This window comes from Triturus cristatus, chromosome 5_1 (genome assembly GCF_964204655.1).
Source record: "Triturus cristatus chromosome 5_1, aTriCri1.1, whole genome shotgun sequence".
Taxonomy (NCBI): domain Eukaryota; kingdom Metazoa; phylum Chordata; class Amphibia; order Caudata; family Salamandridae; genus Triturus; species Triturus cristatus.
This window is the reverse complement of record NC_140587.1, coordinates 274,954,584-274,971,252: the sequence shown is the minus strand read 5'-3', so window position 1 is coordinate 274,971,252 and position 16,669 is coordinate 274,954,584. Positions and strand designations below refer to the sequence as shown.

At 51.8% G+C, this 16,669-nt stretch overlaps 1 protein-coding gene across 4 annotated transcripts in view; it reads right to left on the bottom strand.

Moving 5' to 3' along the window:
- ASAP1 (ArfGAP with SH3 domain, ankyrin repeat and PH domain 1) overlaps positions 1-16,669 on the bottom strand; it is a 1,875,051-nt gene that overhangs the window by 97,858 nt on the left and 1,760,524 nt on the right. The gene's annotated exons all lie outside the window — the stretch shown is intronic.

The following is a 16,669-nucleotide window of genomic DNA, read 5'->3' as shown; positions in this document are numbered from 1 at the left end:
CACTCTTATACTAATCTGGGGGGCTGGGATACCTGCTAGGTCACGCCTTATGGGTGGGACCTGGGAGGGGGTGGTTACACCCACTTCCCTTTGTCCAGTTTCGCGCCAGAGCTGGGGCTGGAGTGCCCCAGCGCCGGTTTGAACTGGACTATGCAAGGAACACCTTGTGTGCCCCAGGCATGTCTCATTCCTTTCAGCCCACCCTGCCCCAATACACTAAAGGCTGTCTGGGGAGGTGCTAGCACCTCCCCAAGCAGGAAACCTATTGTCCAGGCCTCCCTGGCTGGGATCACTCCCAGCTGCAGGAGGTCAGACTTGTGTCGTGGCAGCAGCATCCATTTTGTGATGCTGAGGCTTTGGTCAGAGGCTAACAGTTGAAGTATGATTTTAACATGTCTTTCCCTCTAGAAGGGGGGGATAATATTCTCATGTCCAGAAATGGCATGGGGGTATTATTCCACAGTGTTAGACACCTTACACGACATGTTTCGATAAAGCCAAACCATAGTTACCATAACCGTCTAAGATTATAAGGCACTTTAAGAGTATATGGTAGGCTATATCATAGAACAGCTATAAGGACAAGGTTCCGAAAGCTGCAGACAGGCTCAGCTCATGCTAGAGCACCATCTCACATGTTACCAAGCACTCTGCCTCCAGGATTGTCAAGGCCTGCCATAGGAGTGACTGATAGGTACACATGTGTCTATATGTAAGTTAGGTATAGGAATACTACACCTAAGCAAGGGGTGATTACATGACCTTGCCCCAGCTGAGTGATCAGCCAGTTGTGTCAAAATGGAAGGCCAGGCCAGGGGTGGCATAATACATGCTGCAGCCCCTGGTAGGCCTAGGGTACACCTATGCCCTGGGTACCTAGGGTACACTGTACAGGGGCCAATAAGGTGATCCTATCCAAATGGGTTATGCACCTAAAGTACATAGTATTAATTTAGAGAGAGAACAGCAGGGCTGTGGGTCTGATTAGCAGGCCCACAGCCACATCTAAGTCGAAAACCAGTAAAGCAAAAGCAAAAAGTGGGGGTGAACATAGAAAGCAGACCCTTCTCTCCTACAGGCACCACAAAGGCCCCCCTCATACCACTACCTGTGGTGGGGGTTCCCTTTGAAAGAGTGGGCATAGATATTGTAGGACCAATGGACCCACAAACAGCATCTGGGCACAGATTCATACTGGTGATAGTGGACCATGCCACCAGGTACCCAGAAGCAATTCCCCTGAGGACCACAACAGCTCCTGTTGTGGCAAGGGCCCTGCTTGGAGTATTCTCCAGAGTGGGCTTTCCAAAGGAGGTCATTTCTGACAGAGGTACCAACTTCATGTCAGGATACTTGACTGCAATGTGGAAGGAGTGTGGTGTTAACTACAAGTTCACCACACCCTATCACCCACAGTGCAATGGGCTTGTTGAGAGATTCAACAAGACCCTAAAGGGAATGATAAAAGGATTACCAGACAAGCTTAGGCGAAGATGGGACATCCTTTTACCCTGCCTTCTGTTTGCTTACAGAGAGGTCCCACAAAAGGGGGTTGGCTACAGCCCTTTTGAGCTTTTGTTTGGGCATCCTGTAAAAGGACCCCTGTGTTTGGTGAAGGAAGGATGGGAGAGACCTCTCAGACAACCCAAACTAGACATAGTGGATTATGTACTTGGTCTCCGCTCCAGGATGGCAGAGTATATGAAGAAGGCTTCTAAAAACCTTGAGGCAAGCCAAGAACTCCAAAAAGCTTGGCATGACCAAAAGGCTGTACTGACTGTTTACCAGCCAGGACAGAAAGTGTGGGTGTTGGAGCCAGTGGCCCCAGCAGCACTCCAAGACAAATGGTCTGGACCCCACACTATTGTTGAGAAAAAGGGAGAAGTCACCTACTTGGTGGACCTTGGGACTCCCAGAAGCCCCCACAGGGTGCTTCATGTCAACAGATTGAAGGCATATGTTGACAGGGCAGACATGGGGCTACTCATGGCTACAGATGAGGGGCAGGAGGAAGAGAGTGACCCTCTCCTAGACCTGTTGACTCAGAACCCTGATGATGGCTCAGTTGATGGTGTGGTCTTTTCTGACAGCCTCACTGTCCATCAGCAACAGGACTGCAGACAAGTTCTGCAATCTTACAGACATATGTTCTCTCTGACCCCAAGTCAGACAAACTGGTGCACCCATGAGGTGGACACTGGTGACAGTCTGCCTGTGAAGAGTAAAATCTACAGGCAACCTGACCATGTCAGGGACTGCATAAAAGTTGAGGTACAAAAGATGTTGGAGCTGGGAGTCATTGAACCTTCAGAGAGCCCTTGGGCTAGTCCTGTAGTTCTTGTGCCAAAACCTCACACCCAAGACGGTAAGAGAGAGATGAGGTTTTGCGTGGATTACAGAGGTCTCAATGCTGTCACTAGGACAGATGCCCACCCAATACCTAGGGCAGATGAGCTCATTGACAGACTGGCAGCTGCTAAGTTTTTGAGCACATTTGACCTAACAGCAAGCTACTGGCAAATCAGACTAGCTGAGAGTGCAAAGGCCAAAACTGCTTTCTCGACCCCAGGAGGACATTATCAATTTGTGGTAATGCCCTTTGGTTTGAAGAATGCACCTGCCACTTTCCAAAGGTTGGTGAATCAAGTCCTTACTGGGTTGGATGATTATTGTGCAGCTTATCTTGATGATATTGCTGTCTTTAGCTCCACCTGGGAGGATCACCTGGTCCACCTGAGGAATCTTTTAGAGGCCCTGCAAAAGGCAGGCCTCACTATCAAGGCCACTAAGTGCCAGATAGGGCAGAGCAAGGTTGTATACCTGGGCCACCTAGTTGGTGGGGGTCAGGTTCAACCACTGGAGAGCAAGATCCAGACGATAAAGGACTGGGCTCCTCCAACTACCCAGACTCAGGTCAGAGCTTTCTTGGGCCTGACTGGGTACTACAGAAAGTTTGTTAAGAACTATGGGTCCATAGTGACACCACTTAATGACTTGACCTCCAAGAAGATGCCAAAGAAAGTTCAGTGGACAGTAAGCTGTCAAAAAGCATTTGATGACCTGAAGCAGGCCATGTGCAGTGCACCTATTCTGAAAAGTCCAGACTACTCCAAAGAGTTCATTGTCCAGACAGATGCTTCTGAGTTAGGTGTGGGAGCTGTTCTTTCACAACTGAATGTAGATGGTCAAGACCAGCCCATTGCTTTTATAAGTAGAAGGCTGACCCCTAGAGAGAAACGTTGGTCAGCTATTGAGAGGGAGGCCTTTGCTGTGGTTTGGGCCCTGAAGAAGCTGAGGCCATACTTCTTTGGCACTCACTTCAAGATTCAGACAGACCATAAGCCCCTCTTGTGGCTAAATCAGATGAAGGGTGAAAATCCCAAACTTCTTAGGTGGTCCATTTCCCTACAGGGGATGGACTTCACAGTGGAACATAGACCTGGGACTGACCATGCCAATGCAGATGGACTCTCCAGATATTTCCACTTAGAACATGAAGACTCAACTGGTCAAGGTTAGTTTAATGTCCCTAAGTTTGGGGGGGGGGGGGGTTGTGTAGGAGAGTAGGGTCTGCTTTCTATGTTCACCCCCACTTTTTGCTTTTGCTTTACTGGTTTTCGACTTAGATGTGGCTGTGGGCCTGCTAATCAGACCCACAGCCCTGCTGTTCTCTCTCTAAATTAATACTATGTACTTTAGGTGCATAACCCATTTGGATAGGATCACCTTATTGGCCCCTGTACAGTGTACCCTAGGTACCCAGGGCATAGGTGTACCCTAGGCCTACCAGGGGCTGCAGCATGTATTATGCCACCCCTGGCCTGGCCTTCCATTTTGACAAAACTGGCTGATCACTCAGCTGGGGCAAGGTCGTGTAATCACCCCTTGCTTAGGTGTAGTATTCCTATACCTGACTTACATATAGACACATGTGTACCTATCAGTCACTCCTATGGCAGGCCTTGACAATCCTGGAGGCAGAGTGCTTGGTAACATGTGAGATGGTGCTCTAGCATGAGCTGAGCCTGTCTGCAGCTTTCGGAACCTTGTCCTTATAGCTGTTCTATGATATAGCCTACCATATACTCTTAAAGTGCCTTATAATCTTAGACGGTTATGGTAACTATGGTTAGGCTTTATCGAAACATGTCGTATAAGGTGTCTAACACTGTGGAATAATACCCCCATGCCATTTCTGGACATGAGAATATTATCCCCCCCTTCTAGAGGGAAAGACATGTTAAAATCATACTTCAACTGTTAGCCTCTGACCAAAGCCTCAGCATCACAAAATGGATGCTGCTGCCACGGCACAAGTCTGACCTCCTGCAGCTGGGAGTGATCCCAGCCAGGGAGGCCTGGACAATAGGTTTCCTGCTTGGGGAGGTGCTAGCACCTCCCCAGACAGCCTTTAGTGTATTGGGGCAGGGTGGGCTGAAAGGAATGAGACATGCCTGGGGCACACAAGGTGTTCCTTGCATAGTCCAGTTCAAAAAGGCGCTGGGGCACTCCAGCCCCAGCTCTGGCGCGAAACTGGACAAAGGGAAGTGGGTGTAACCACCCCCTCCCAGGTCCCACCCATAAGGCGTGACCTAGCAGGTATCCCAGCCCCCCAGATTAGTATAAGAGTGGGAGTTGGGCCTCAAGACTTTAGATTATCCTGAACCTGCAAAACTGAACAGAAACTCTGGACCTTCGACATTCGACGAAAGAAGAAGACTGAAGAATCTCCCTTGTAGCCAAGGAGTGGCTACCCTGTGCAAACAGGCACCATCAAGTGACTACCCTTTGCTTTGCCCACGTTCTACGAGGAACCGACTGCAGAGCCCGACCAGAGCCTTGACTTCCAGACTTCTCCGACCCTGATCCACATCTACAGCAGAGCTGAGATCCGTGGAGGCGACGAGCGACGTGGGACCGGCTACCTGGAAAAAGTGGCTAGTAACTTAAAGCGCAGCTTCTGAGGTACCCTCGAAGTTGTGCACCGGGGATTGAGAAGCCCCAACCCCAAGCACCATCTGCACCGAAGATCAGCCCCCCACACTCCACGAGTCCTGCGTGGGGCCCTTCAGCATTTTCCTGCTTGCCGCGTCTGTCCGGTTGCTTGCCCGCTGGCTAGTGGCCTTTGTGACGACGCACCCTGAAATCTTCTGCGCTGGTTTGGCTCCTCCAGACTGGCTCCCCCTTCTCTGCAAAGAAGAAGCACCCCAGACCTTCCTGGTCTGCACCAGAAGCAAGTCCTCCGTTCTTCGTGGGTTCAGCTTGCCAAGGCTTGGTGAGTCCTAGTCCAACTTCGACGCCGCCGACAGCAAGAGCCTTCGTGGGACAGCTCGCCTCCTGGTCCTGGTCGTCCTCGACGCTTCCTGGTCCTCCTGGCTGCAGCGACAAGCTTCACCTTCACCTGCAATCTTCACGACATCGCCTGGTTCCTTCCTGGTTCCACGTGGTCACTGGCTAGTGACCTTGACTCTGTCCCTTCTGCTTGCAGGTCTCCTCTCTTCTTGATCCCAGCCTTGGGATCCACCGGACACTCTTCACTGACTGCCTGTCAGCATCTTTCTTCAGGCATCCATAGGAGTCGACGACGAAAACGACGCATCTTCACCCCTATGCACCCGCAGCCTGTGGGCTAGGTAACTTGGGTACTCCGGTGCTCATCAGGATAGTGACTATCCTAGTGTCTAGTTTTCAAGTCTCAACTTCCTAGCTACTCCGGAAGTGTCCTAAATCTACCGTTTTCTAAACTGTACTATTGCTATTGACTTTTACGCATTACGCGTGAGTGTTTCCACTCTGCACACGAATCCCGTGGGCCTCCCACTTCCTAACTAACGCTAGTGTAGTGTAGCCCCAGCGATTCCCTAGGCCTAGGCCTATTCTATTTCCGTGACAGTGGTTCTTATACCACTTACTTAGTATATGGTTTGCGTGGCCCCTAGGGCCTAACTGTATTACTTACCTGTGTGACTTAATGTATGCTTAAATAAGACTGTGTTGTACTTACCTCTAATCTCATAAAGAGTGCTGAGGGTTTGACTAGAATAAATACACTTTATTTTATATATATATCTGTTGTGGTGTCCTTTCATTTGGTATTCAAGGGATTATATATGGTATCACAGCTGGCTTCACATGCCATTCAGAGTTTAGCCTAAGACTGCTCTTGTCCATGCTACCACTAGGATAGCTGGTCTATAAGGTTGACTTTACAACCAATCACCATAAGGGTATTTGGACTGATATAGGGTGTACACTAGAACTAGTGACATCATACATCAGGCCAACTTCTCACAATGGCCGGCCGGCCATGATCGCGAGACCTAGTGATCTCGTGGTCGGCCTGAGCCTCAAAGCCTGATTGTGTGGCCTGCCTCGCGTACAACTTGGCATTTGGAATTGGAAAATGCGTGAATGCCCTGCCCTTCCTCTCTGATGACGAGACTCCGGGCCTCCCTGAGTGACATAACAAATCATAGATCCAGAAGAAGGGACTTATCTGCAGGGTGTGTGTGTCTGGTGTCACATTTCTCGGAGTGAATCCTTTTTTTGTTAAGGAATTTCTGGACTCCGATTAGAATATGCAAAGGCTGGTATACCTGTATTGTACAAGTAACCTTTGAAAGAATGAGGAGATAATGAAGAAATAATGATAAAACTGAGATGCTACATACGGAAAGTAATTTGAAAGTACATTTCCAGCCTTGAGAAAGCCCCGGCCCCAACTGAGCCTAGGGGGCGAAACACGTGTTGGCTGTCCATGTTCATTTGATTACTCATGTTCATTGACATCACGAATAAAAAGATTTCCTTGTCTCCACCAAAAGCCTGGATATGGTTCATTATAAGAGAGAGGGAAACTGACTCACTACTACAAAGACGCAAGAAGGCAGAGATGGCAGCAAGATAACCTTTCAGGGTGCCCAGGGCAGAGCCCTGCCGGGCCAAAGAAAGAAGAAAGAGGAGAACCTCAGAAAGAGGGGCGGAAAGGGGATCCACAGCCTTTGCTGTGCACCATGCCACAAATTTGTTCCACCTGCAGGTGTATACCGTCTTTGTGGAGGGACGCCTGGCTGCCAGAATGATATCACAGACTTCAGGAGGCAAGTCAAATGGCATCAACTGCCGCCGCTCAATCTCCACGCATGGAGGTGGAGGCTGGACAGGTTCGGGTGGAGGACCGTCCCTTGCTGCTGCGACAGCATATCCTCCCGAAGGGGCAGACGTATCGGAGGATCGGTCAACATACTGAGTAGCTCGGGATACCAGTACCTTCGTGCCCAATCCGGAGCCACCAAGATGACTTGGGCCCGGTCGTGCCTGATCTTCTTCAGCACTCTGGGCAGAAGTGGTATAGGCGGAAAGGCGTACAACAGACCGCAACTCCACTCGTGACGAAAAGCGTCGCCGAGCGAGTGCCGCCTTGGAAATTCCAACGCGCAGAACTGCTGACATTGCGCGTTCTCTTCGGTGGCGAATAGATCTAACCAAGGCTCTCCCCACTGCTGAAAGAGACCTTGCGCCACTTCGGAGTTCAGACGCCATTCGTGATCCATCATGCACGGCGGCTGAGTTCGTCTGCTCTGGCGTTCAGAGAGCCCGCCAGATGTTGAACCACTAGGGTGACGCCCTGGTGTTCCAGCCACGTCCAGAGGCGCAGAGCCTCCTGACAAAGGATCCACCACCCCACCCCGCCCTGTTTGTTGCAATACCACATGGCGGTGGTGTTGTCCGTGAACACCTGCACGACACTTCACCTGACAGAGGGAAGGAAGGCTTTCAGTGCAAGTCGGATCGCTCTCAACTCCAACAGGTTGATGTGGAGACGAGACTCCGCCGGAGACCAGAGGCCTCTGATCTCCGCCTCTCCCATATGGCCACCCCATCCCAGGAGGGACGCATCCGTCACTACGACCTGCTCCGGTTGGGGAAGGGAGAGGCTCTTGCCTTTGACCCAATCGCGGTCCGTGAGCCACCACTGCAACTGCCGTGCAGTGCCCTCCGAGATCAAGACATGGTCGGACAGGTTGCCGTGATGCTGGGCCGACTGAAACTTCAGGTCCCACTGCAGAGCCCGCATGCGCCGCCTGGCGTGATGCACTAGTAGGATGCAGGAGGCCATCAGCCCCAGAAGCCGCAACACTAGCCTGACCGAAACCCAGGATAGAGGCCGAAAGATGGGAATCAGGGCCTGAATATCCCGGACCAGCTGTTCCGGCAGATAGACCCGGAACTGCGCCGAATCGAGAACCGCTCCGATGAAGAGGAGCTTCTGAGAGGGACTCAAGTGTGACTTCGGCACGTTGATGGAAAATCCCAGCAAATGCAGGAGATCCGCCGTAGTCTGGAGGTGGGAGACGACTGTCTGGGGCGAGTCCGCCTTCAACAACCAGTCGTCGAGATAGGGGAAGACTGGAACCCCTGATCTGCGCAGATGAGCTGCGACCACCGCCATCACTTTCGTGAACACCCGAGGGGCACTGGTGAGGCCGAAGGGGAGCACGGTAAACTTAAAGTGCTCTTGGCCCACCGTGAACTGCAGGTAACGCCGGTGGGCCGGCAGGACGGGGATGTGGAAGTATGCGTCCTGCAAGTCCAACGCTACCATCCAGTCTCCAGGGTCTAGGGCAGCTAGAACCTGAGCCAAAGTTAACATCTTGAACCTTTCCTTCCGGAGGAAGGCATTGACGTTCCGGAGGTCCAAGATAGGGCGTAGGCCTCCTTTGCCCTTCTTGGGAACCAGAAAGTAGTGGGAATAACAACCACGAACTACTTCTGCGCTCGGAACGCGCTCGACGGCCCCCTTGGCCAAGAGGGCCGAAACTTCCTCGTGGAGAAGATTCAAATGATCCCCCGAGATACGGTGGTGCTGCGGTGGCATGGCTGGAGGGGTCGTCTCAAAGGGGAGGGAGTAGCCCCTTCGGACGATTTGCAGCACCCACCTGTCCGATGTGATGGACCGCCAGTGGAGCAGGTGATGGCGAACTCTGCCGCCCACTGGCGTGGAATGGGCCTGAAAGCTCGGACTAGGAAGGCTTTGAGGCAGATGCTGCCGGGGTGGAGGTGGGCTGACCGCGTCATCCTCCAGAACCGCCTCGGCGGAAACCACGTCCGCGATCGCGCGCAGGTTGGTTCTGCGGCTGGTGGCTAGGCGCACGTGAGGAGGCACCCCTTCCTTGGCCACGAAAGGGGCAAAAGGCGGAAGTTTGCGACCGCGGGCCGAGAGGCCCAAGGACTTGGCCGTAGCCCGGGAGTCCTTAAAGCGATTCAGCGCACTGTCCGCTTTCTCGCCGAAAAGGCGAGTGCCATCAAAGGGCATGTCCATGAGGGTGCTCTGGACATCGCCCGAAAAGGACGTGGACCGCAGCCAGGCGTGACGTCTAAGCGCCACTGAGGTAGAAATCGCCCTACCCAGCGAGTCCGTAGTGTCAAGCCCACATCGGATAGCATGTCGTGCTGCATCCCTCCCATCGGCCAGAGCCTGGGTAAGTCATGTCTGGACCTCCTCCGGACACAGGGGCTGCACGTCCTCCACCGTATCCCACAGAGAGTGGGAATAACGGTCCAAGAGGCAGGCGGTGTTCAAAGACCGCAGACCCAAGCTAAGGGAGGAGAACAGCTTCTTGACGAACTGTTCCAGCCTCTTGGAATCCCGGTCCGGCGGAGCGGTTGGGAAGGAGGATTGGGAGGTAGAGGCCTGGATAACCAGGCTCTCGGGGGTAGGGTGTTGGGACAGGAAACTGGTGTCGCCCGGAGCAGGGCGGTGGCGCCTGGCGACGTTCCTATCCACAGGAGGAACTGTGGAGGGCTTGGACCAGGTGCCCTGCAGAACGTCAGTGAGGGCCTCATTGAATGGCAGCAGAGGCTCAGTGGAGCTTGCTGCAGACTGAAGCACCTCAGTGAGGACGTTAGTCCTCACAGCCACGACACGTAGCTCGAGCCCAAGGGCTGCGGCCGCCTTGCGCAGCACCACAGAGAAAGCAGCACCCTCCTCCGAAGCCACAGTCGGAGGAGAGATGAATCCAGTGTCCGGAGAGGTATCCAGACCACTGGCCTCCCCCAGTTCATCTGCCCAGTCCTGTGACAGTTGAGCCTGAGCGGCCATAGGATCCTCGGATCCCTCCCAGTTGTCCCCATCATCCGATTCCTGGTATGCAGGAGGAAGGATCGGAGCCGGGCGGTAGACAAAATGTGTCTCCAGCGGCGCCGAACGCGGTGTCCATCGACGCCGTATCGGCGTCGGGCCCGGACCGGGGCTGAACCGGGGCTCGACACCGAGCAGAGTCGGCGTCGGAGGTGGTACCGGTGTCGACGCCGGTGGAGGAGGCGTGACGAGGTCGACCGGCGTCGGCGGGGACTCGGGAACGGGTCCCTCGGGCGCTTGCGGCGTCGAGGCCGGAGCCGTCAACGGCGCCGGGTCCGGAGCCGCCGGCAGGCAAGGTTGCCCAGTCAGTTCCGCGGGGCCCGAAGGTGCGCCAGCGGGCGTCGACGGCGGAGCCAGGCTCCTCATGGCCGAGAGGAAGGCACTGACTTCCGCCGGCGTCGCGTCAGTCCCAGGGACCGGTGGGTATGGGGACATGCGCGGCGCCTGCGGCTCCGCCGGAGCCGCGGGGGTGGAACCACCCTGACCCTCGGCCGAGTCGCGCGACCGGCGAGGGGAGTCCGAAGAGCGGTGTCGCCTCTTGGACTTCTTGGAGTGCTTCGACTTACCCGAAGACTTGGATCCCGACGACCGATGAGGACGTCGGCTGCGGCTCCGCGACCGATCCTTGGACCTCCTCCTGGACCGGGATCGAGAGGGGCGCGGAGCCGAGTGGCGAATCTCGAGAAGCTTACGGGACCGCTCCCATCTAGCCTTCGAGGTCAGGGCCTTGCAGTCCGAACACGACTCCGCGTCGTGGTCGAGGCCCAAGCAGTAAAGGCACCGGCGGTGATGGTCCGTAACCGACATCAAGCGGCTACAGTCAGCACAGGCTTTAAAACCAGGCATCCTACCGGCACCGAAGTCGAGACAAGATCAAAAAGGATCGAAAATGTTAGTCAAAAAATGACTAAAGGGGTAGCTCTCCCGGATCTGCGCTTACTGGCGCGGAAAAAAGAAGAACTGACGTCAGCGCGCGAGGGCGGCGTCTAAGTACTCCGACGACGTCATTCCGGCGCACAACGCCGACGACGGACGCGGAGCCGCAGACGACGCCTAGCGACACGCAAGGGGGTATTGCTGACGAAAAATCTTCCGGATCCAGTCTGACGCCTGGGGATATTCTAAGGTGAGGAATCTAACTAACGTGTTTCTTTCAGATTGTGTTGGCGTCTGAGGTGTGCTGCTACTACCGTTAGGCATTTGGTAAACACCCGTGGTGCGGTTGTGACCCCGAAGGGGAGAACCTTGAATTGGTAATGCTGACCGTCCACCACAAACCTGAGGTACTTCCTGTGAGAAGGGTGTATTGGAATATGAAAGTATGCGTCTTTCAAGTCCAATGTAGTGAGAAAGTCTCCCTGACAGAGGAGTGGGAGAACTTGTTGGAGGGTGACCCTGTGGAAATGGTCCGAATGTATGTATGCATTTAGAGGCCGGAGGTCCAGAATGGGCCGCAGGGTCCCGTCTTTCTTTGGTATTAGAAAATACAGAGAGTAGACCCCTAAATTTTGCTGATTGATGGGGACCTGCTCTATTGCTTGTTTTTGGAGGAGGGAGATCACCTCCTGTTTGAGCAGTGTGGTATGTTCCTGTGACATTGTACGGTGCCTTGGTGGAATATTGGGTGGGGTAGATGTTAGTTCGAGACAGTACCCTGACCGAACAATTTGGGTCACCCATTTGTCCGATGTTATGGTCTCCCAGGTGTGAATAAAGTTTTGTAGTCTGCCCCCGACTGGAGTGGGATGGTCTGGGGGGAGCGAGGGGAAGTCATTGTGTGGGCGGTGTGGCAGAACGGGTGGTGTTGGTTTTGCCCCTGCCCTTATTGTTGTTGCCCCTGTATCCACCTCTTTGGTAGCCCTTTGAAAAGGTAATTTGAGGAGGGGACTTGTAGGAGGTAGAGGCGCTATCGGTGGAGTAACCTCTGCCTGTGCTACGAAAGGACGAACGTCGAAATGAGCGTCTAGGGGTTTGGGATTGTAATGCCCCCATAGACTTTGCTGAGTCCGTGTCCTTTTTCATTTTTTCTAATGCTTCGTCCACCTTTGGCCCAAATAGGTGTTGTTGGTCAAAGGGGTGATTTAGTATGGATGCCTGTACTTCTGGCTTAAACCCCGAGATCCTGAGCCAGGCATGACGGCGAAGCAGAACACTAGTATTTATAGCTCTAGAAGCAGTGTCCGCTGCGTCGAGGGCACATTTAATGGAGGTGTTAGTAATGAGCTTACCCTCCTGTATTAGTTCATGAGCTCTACGTTTGTGTTTCTCTGGGAGGTGTTGCATGAGAGCCTCTAGCTCATCGTAGTGCGCCCTGTCATAACGCGCATTGCGGCTTGCGAGGCAGTGCGTTTACCAGACGCATCTAAGAGTTTTGACTCCTTATCTGGTGGTGGAGCCTCACCTGATGACTGGGAGTTGGACCGCTTCCTAGCTGTGGACACAACTAGTGAATCTAAAGGAGCAGGTCCTTTAATGTATGCAGGATCTGTGGGGGCTGCCTTGTACTTTTTTTCTATTCTGGGGTATTAGACCCTGGCTCTGACTGGGTCCTTGAACACCTCTGCTGGTTTGGTAACACTGAGGAAATATGAATTTTGTGATCAGTTATGTCCCCTATCGTAGACCCCAACGGCTCCATGTACATGCTATAAGTACATGTATGTTCCCTCCTGCTCCAGTTTTGAAGACGCAAATATATGTGCGTCCACCGTCAACATGTCCTCTTTCAGATCCGCCATGAATGGGTCAGATATTCCATTCCTAAGTATGAAAGGCCACCGACTTTATGTGGTTCACTTTCCACATTTTACAGATTCAGGCGAGTAGGCCCTGAATTCTGTCATCAAGCCTTTTCCTGCCTTCTGCCTCTGAAAGCTCCAGTCTGAGCCTGCATCTGTATCCATGAACTTTGTCCTACTCCCTGCGCGGCTAACAGTGTCTGATCCAGCCTATCGCCTGCCAAAAACTGTATTTCACCTTCAAGATTATCTCCTCCCTCCTCATCCGATGCATTCCTGTCTAGTAGTTTAGGTAAACATTCCTCCAGCTACCGTGCAAAGGGGCCAGGCCTCGCTGTCCTCATGCAAGTAATTCATAGCCCCGTTACCATGGAATATTCCTACCCCCTCGCATCTCATGTAGACACTTAGACGCTTGTACACGCACTAACAGTCAGTATAGAATAGATTCTATCCTAGAGACCTTTCCTTTTGGATAACACAGTTCTTTAAACATAGGATATTAGATATGATTTGGGATTAGGTTGACATAACCCCAGACTTCTGTCTCCACATGTAGGGCTAAATGTCAAGTCCCCTTCACCCTCTAGTTGCACGTCAATCACACGTCATGCGGCTGCGCGCGCATCTCTGCCGAATATTTCTGCTGACATTGCAGGATTCTTTTATGGATCCACCCACTTATGACATCATGTTTAATGACGTATTTTAGTTACACCCATGTTTACGCCTCTATTAGTTTCGTATGTACAGTTTATCTGAATTATCAGCTGTCACGCCTCTTGCATCTGTTTCACTGTAATGTATTTTCTATAAAACTGCCTATCTGTCAATAATATATGTCCCTTCCTTCCTGAACTTTCGTGGTGATGGAATAGAAGGCCCACAATTCGAATTGTATTCCTTTATATAGGAATAAAGCCTTTTAAAACCTCTAATACCACGGATTCTGCCTCTTATTTTTACTGAGTTATTCTTACTAAGACTTTACCGCATAAAAAATAGTACCGGTAACGAAATATTTACCACAACACCCTTAAGCATGGGCAAGATGGCTGTGGATTTATCCTGAATATCAAACGTATCCAGTAAGAAATCGTCCTCAACTGGTTCGCTATGTAATTCTGCCCCATGATAGTGTGCTGCCCGCTGCACTAAGTGGTGAAACCCTAGTGAGTCCTCCGGAGGAGATGGCCTGGATGGATAGATGTCATCCTGAGGCACATCTGGTATGTCAGGGTTTTGGTAATCCTCCCATGGGTCTGGGGTCCCTGGGGGTGTGGGGTCCAGCGGGGCGTCTGCTGGATCATAATCTGGATCCCCGTAATCAGGTTCTGGAGACGGGGTTGGGGAGTGATGAGGTAAGGGTGGTGGAGACCTGGGAGGTAGAGGAGGTGGAGGAGATGGAGGAGGTGGTGGGGAGGGCACTCTGAAAGGAGATGAGTCCTTCCGTTTTGGCGGTGGAGGAGGAGCTGGTTTGTCAAGATGTCTTTCCTTGATAGACAAAATCAAAAGCCCAGTCTTTGGATCCTTTGTTAAGGTTTTTTGAGAAGGATCAGGTGCAAATAGTTCCGCAGGCACCGAATCGTCTGCTGGCGCCGATGTTTTCGGAGCCGAAGACTTGGATGGTTTCTCTGCGCCATGCTTTTTTGGAACCTCCGGGTTTTTCGGTGCCGAGGCAGGCTTCGGCACGGAAGCGTCGGTGCCGAGGGATTTATGCTTGTCTTTTGTCGGCACCGAGAGTCCAGGCTTCGGCACCGGTGGCTTTGGATCCGAACTTGGTGTCGCTTTCTTCGGTGCCGAACGGTGTTTTTCGGCACCAGGAGTAGGCTGGCTCGAGCCCGAGCCGCCGTGAGACTTGTGATGCTTCGACACCGGGCCCGAAGGTTGGGTGATAGAAGCTGTATGTTTGGTTTTCCCTAGGCCCGGAGGCGAAGGTGTAACCGGAGTCTCTTTCGACATGGGCGCGGGGGTGGGAGGGGGTAGAGTACTCACGACCCTCTGCGCCGGTGTGATGTCCTCCAGGTCGGAGTCGTCGGCCTCGGAAGCGCTGACGACATCTTCCTCCTGCTCGGTGTGTTGTTGCCCCGAAGCTCCGGTGTCGTCTCCGAAGATGTCCGGTGGAGCCGAGGTCGATGAGTGCGCCATGGTGCGTCGAGCTCTTCGATCCCGGATAGTCTTTTTCGATCGAAAAGACTTGCAGGCGGGGCAATCTTGGGCCTCGTGTTCTGGAGAGAGGCAAAGGTTACACACCTGATGGAGGTCGGTGTGGGGAAATTTAGACCCACATTTTGGGCACTTTTTGAATGGAGTCCTTTCCATCGGCCGAGACCGGAGTCGAGGAGGGCCCGAAGGCCGGTGCCTATGTGTGGAATCGAGAAAGTGCCTCTAAGAGAGATGAGAAGATGATTGATGAAGAATCTCGATGGACGAGGATTTTCCGTCGAGGCTGGAACTGGAGAAGTTCGAAGCCGGAGCACGAAGTATCACATCCGAGCCCGATGGCGGAAAAAAACAATCTGAGGATGGAGCCGAAGCCCATGCGCAGTACGGACTGAAGGAGGAGTCACCGAACTCGTGACTTCCAAAGACTGTCCAAGAAGAAAAACAAACTGCAAACATCCGGGCCCAACACCAGATGGCGATCTATGCAAAAGTGTACAATCTGCAGCTCATATGCCTCGAACATACACTTTTCTATGTGAATGTGATATTGCGATGAGCAATTTGGTTCATTATTGATGTTTATAATTTATGTAATCGTTCTTTTCGATTGAAAGTAATTGACTTTTTATTCTGTGTGTTGTCAATTTATGTATACTGTACTTGTTTCGCTTGGTGCTTTGATGTGTGAGCTTATCAATGAAAATAGATTTAAATAAAGTAACAGATTTAAAAAAAAAAAAGAATTAAGCCAGAACTACTCCCAATCATCCTTTACATTTTTACATTTGCATTTCATTCAGAGAGAAGCTGATAATGATCTAAATAATTGTCCCTGAAGGGCTGTCTTTTTTTCTAAAGGAAAGCACACGTTTTGAATTGCAGGGCCAAGTGAAGCTGGGGAATGTGCGACCCCCTTGCCAGGACTCCAGGCCCCCCCTGGGGGTCGCGCCCCACAGATTGAAGACCTCTGTTCTAAGGTAAGGAATCGAACTAACGTGTTTCTTTCAGATGTGGGCTGCAGATGTATGTTTGAAAGCAGGTTGTGGCTTAAAATGAATGCCTGTTCTAAAAAAGCTGTGAGAAAGGCTAAAGCTGCTTTTGAAAATACATTAACTTCCATGTTAATTACAGTACAGTACAGTAATACAGTGACATAGATATGTACTATAAGTTGTATATGTTTATTTCCAGAACTTCATATTACTGAATATGATAGCATGTAAGAGTGTCTTGCTTTGAGGTGGTTTATCTCAATCTTTAGTCATAGACATGCCTCGAACGTTGTATGCCAGTAAATGCGTATTTTACTAAACTACAGAGTATTGTCCACAGGGCCTGGCAGAAGGTGTCTTTACAGTAGCAAATGTATACCTGTCAACCTCTTGACTTAAAATTGCATGCTGTGTAATGTCTAAGTGGGTAATCCCATTAAGGTGAACAAACAGGTGTAGTATTTTGAATCACTTCAAGCCCACAAACCCTATAGAACAGTATTGCATTGACTGTATGATATCATCAATGATGTCAATTAACATGAGTGATGTAACATATGAGGTTAATAGCAGTCATGGCGGTGGCTCAAGTTATCTAGCTCAGTAAACTGAAACTGCTGTCTTTCAGAGTA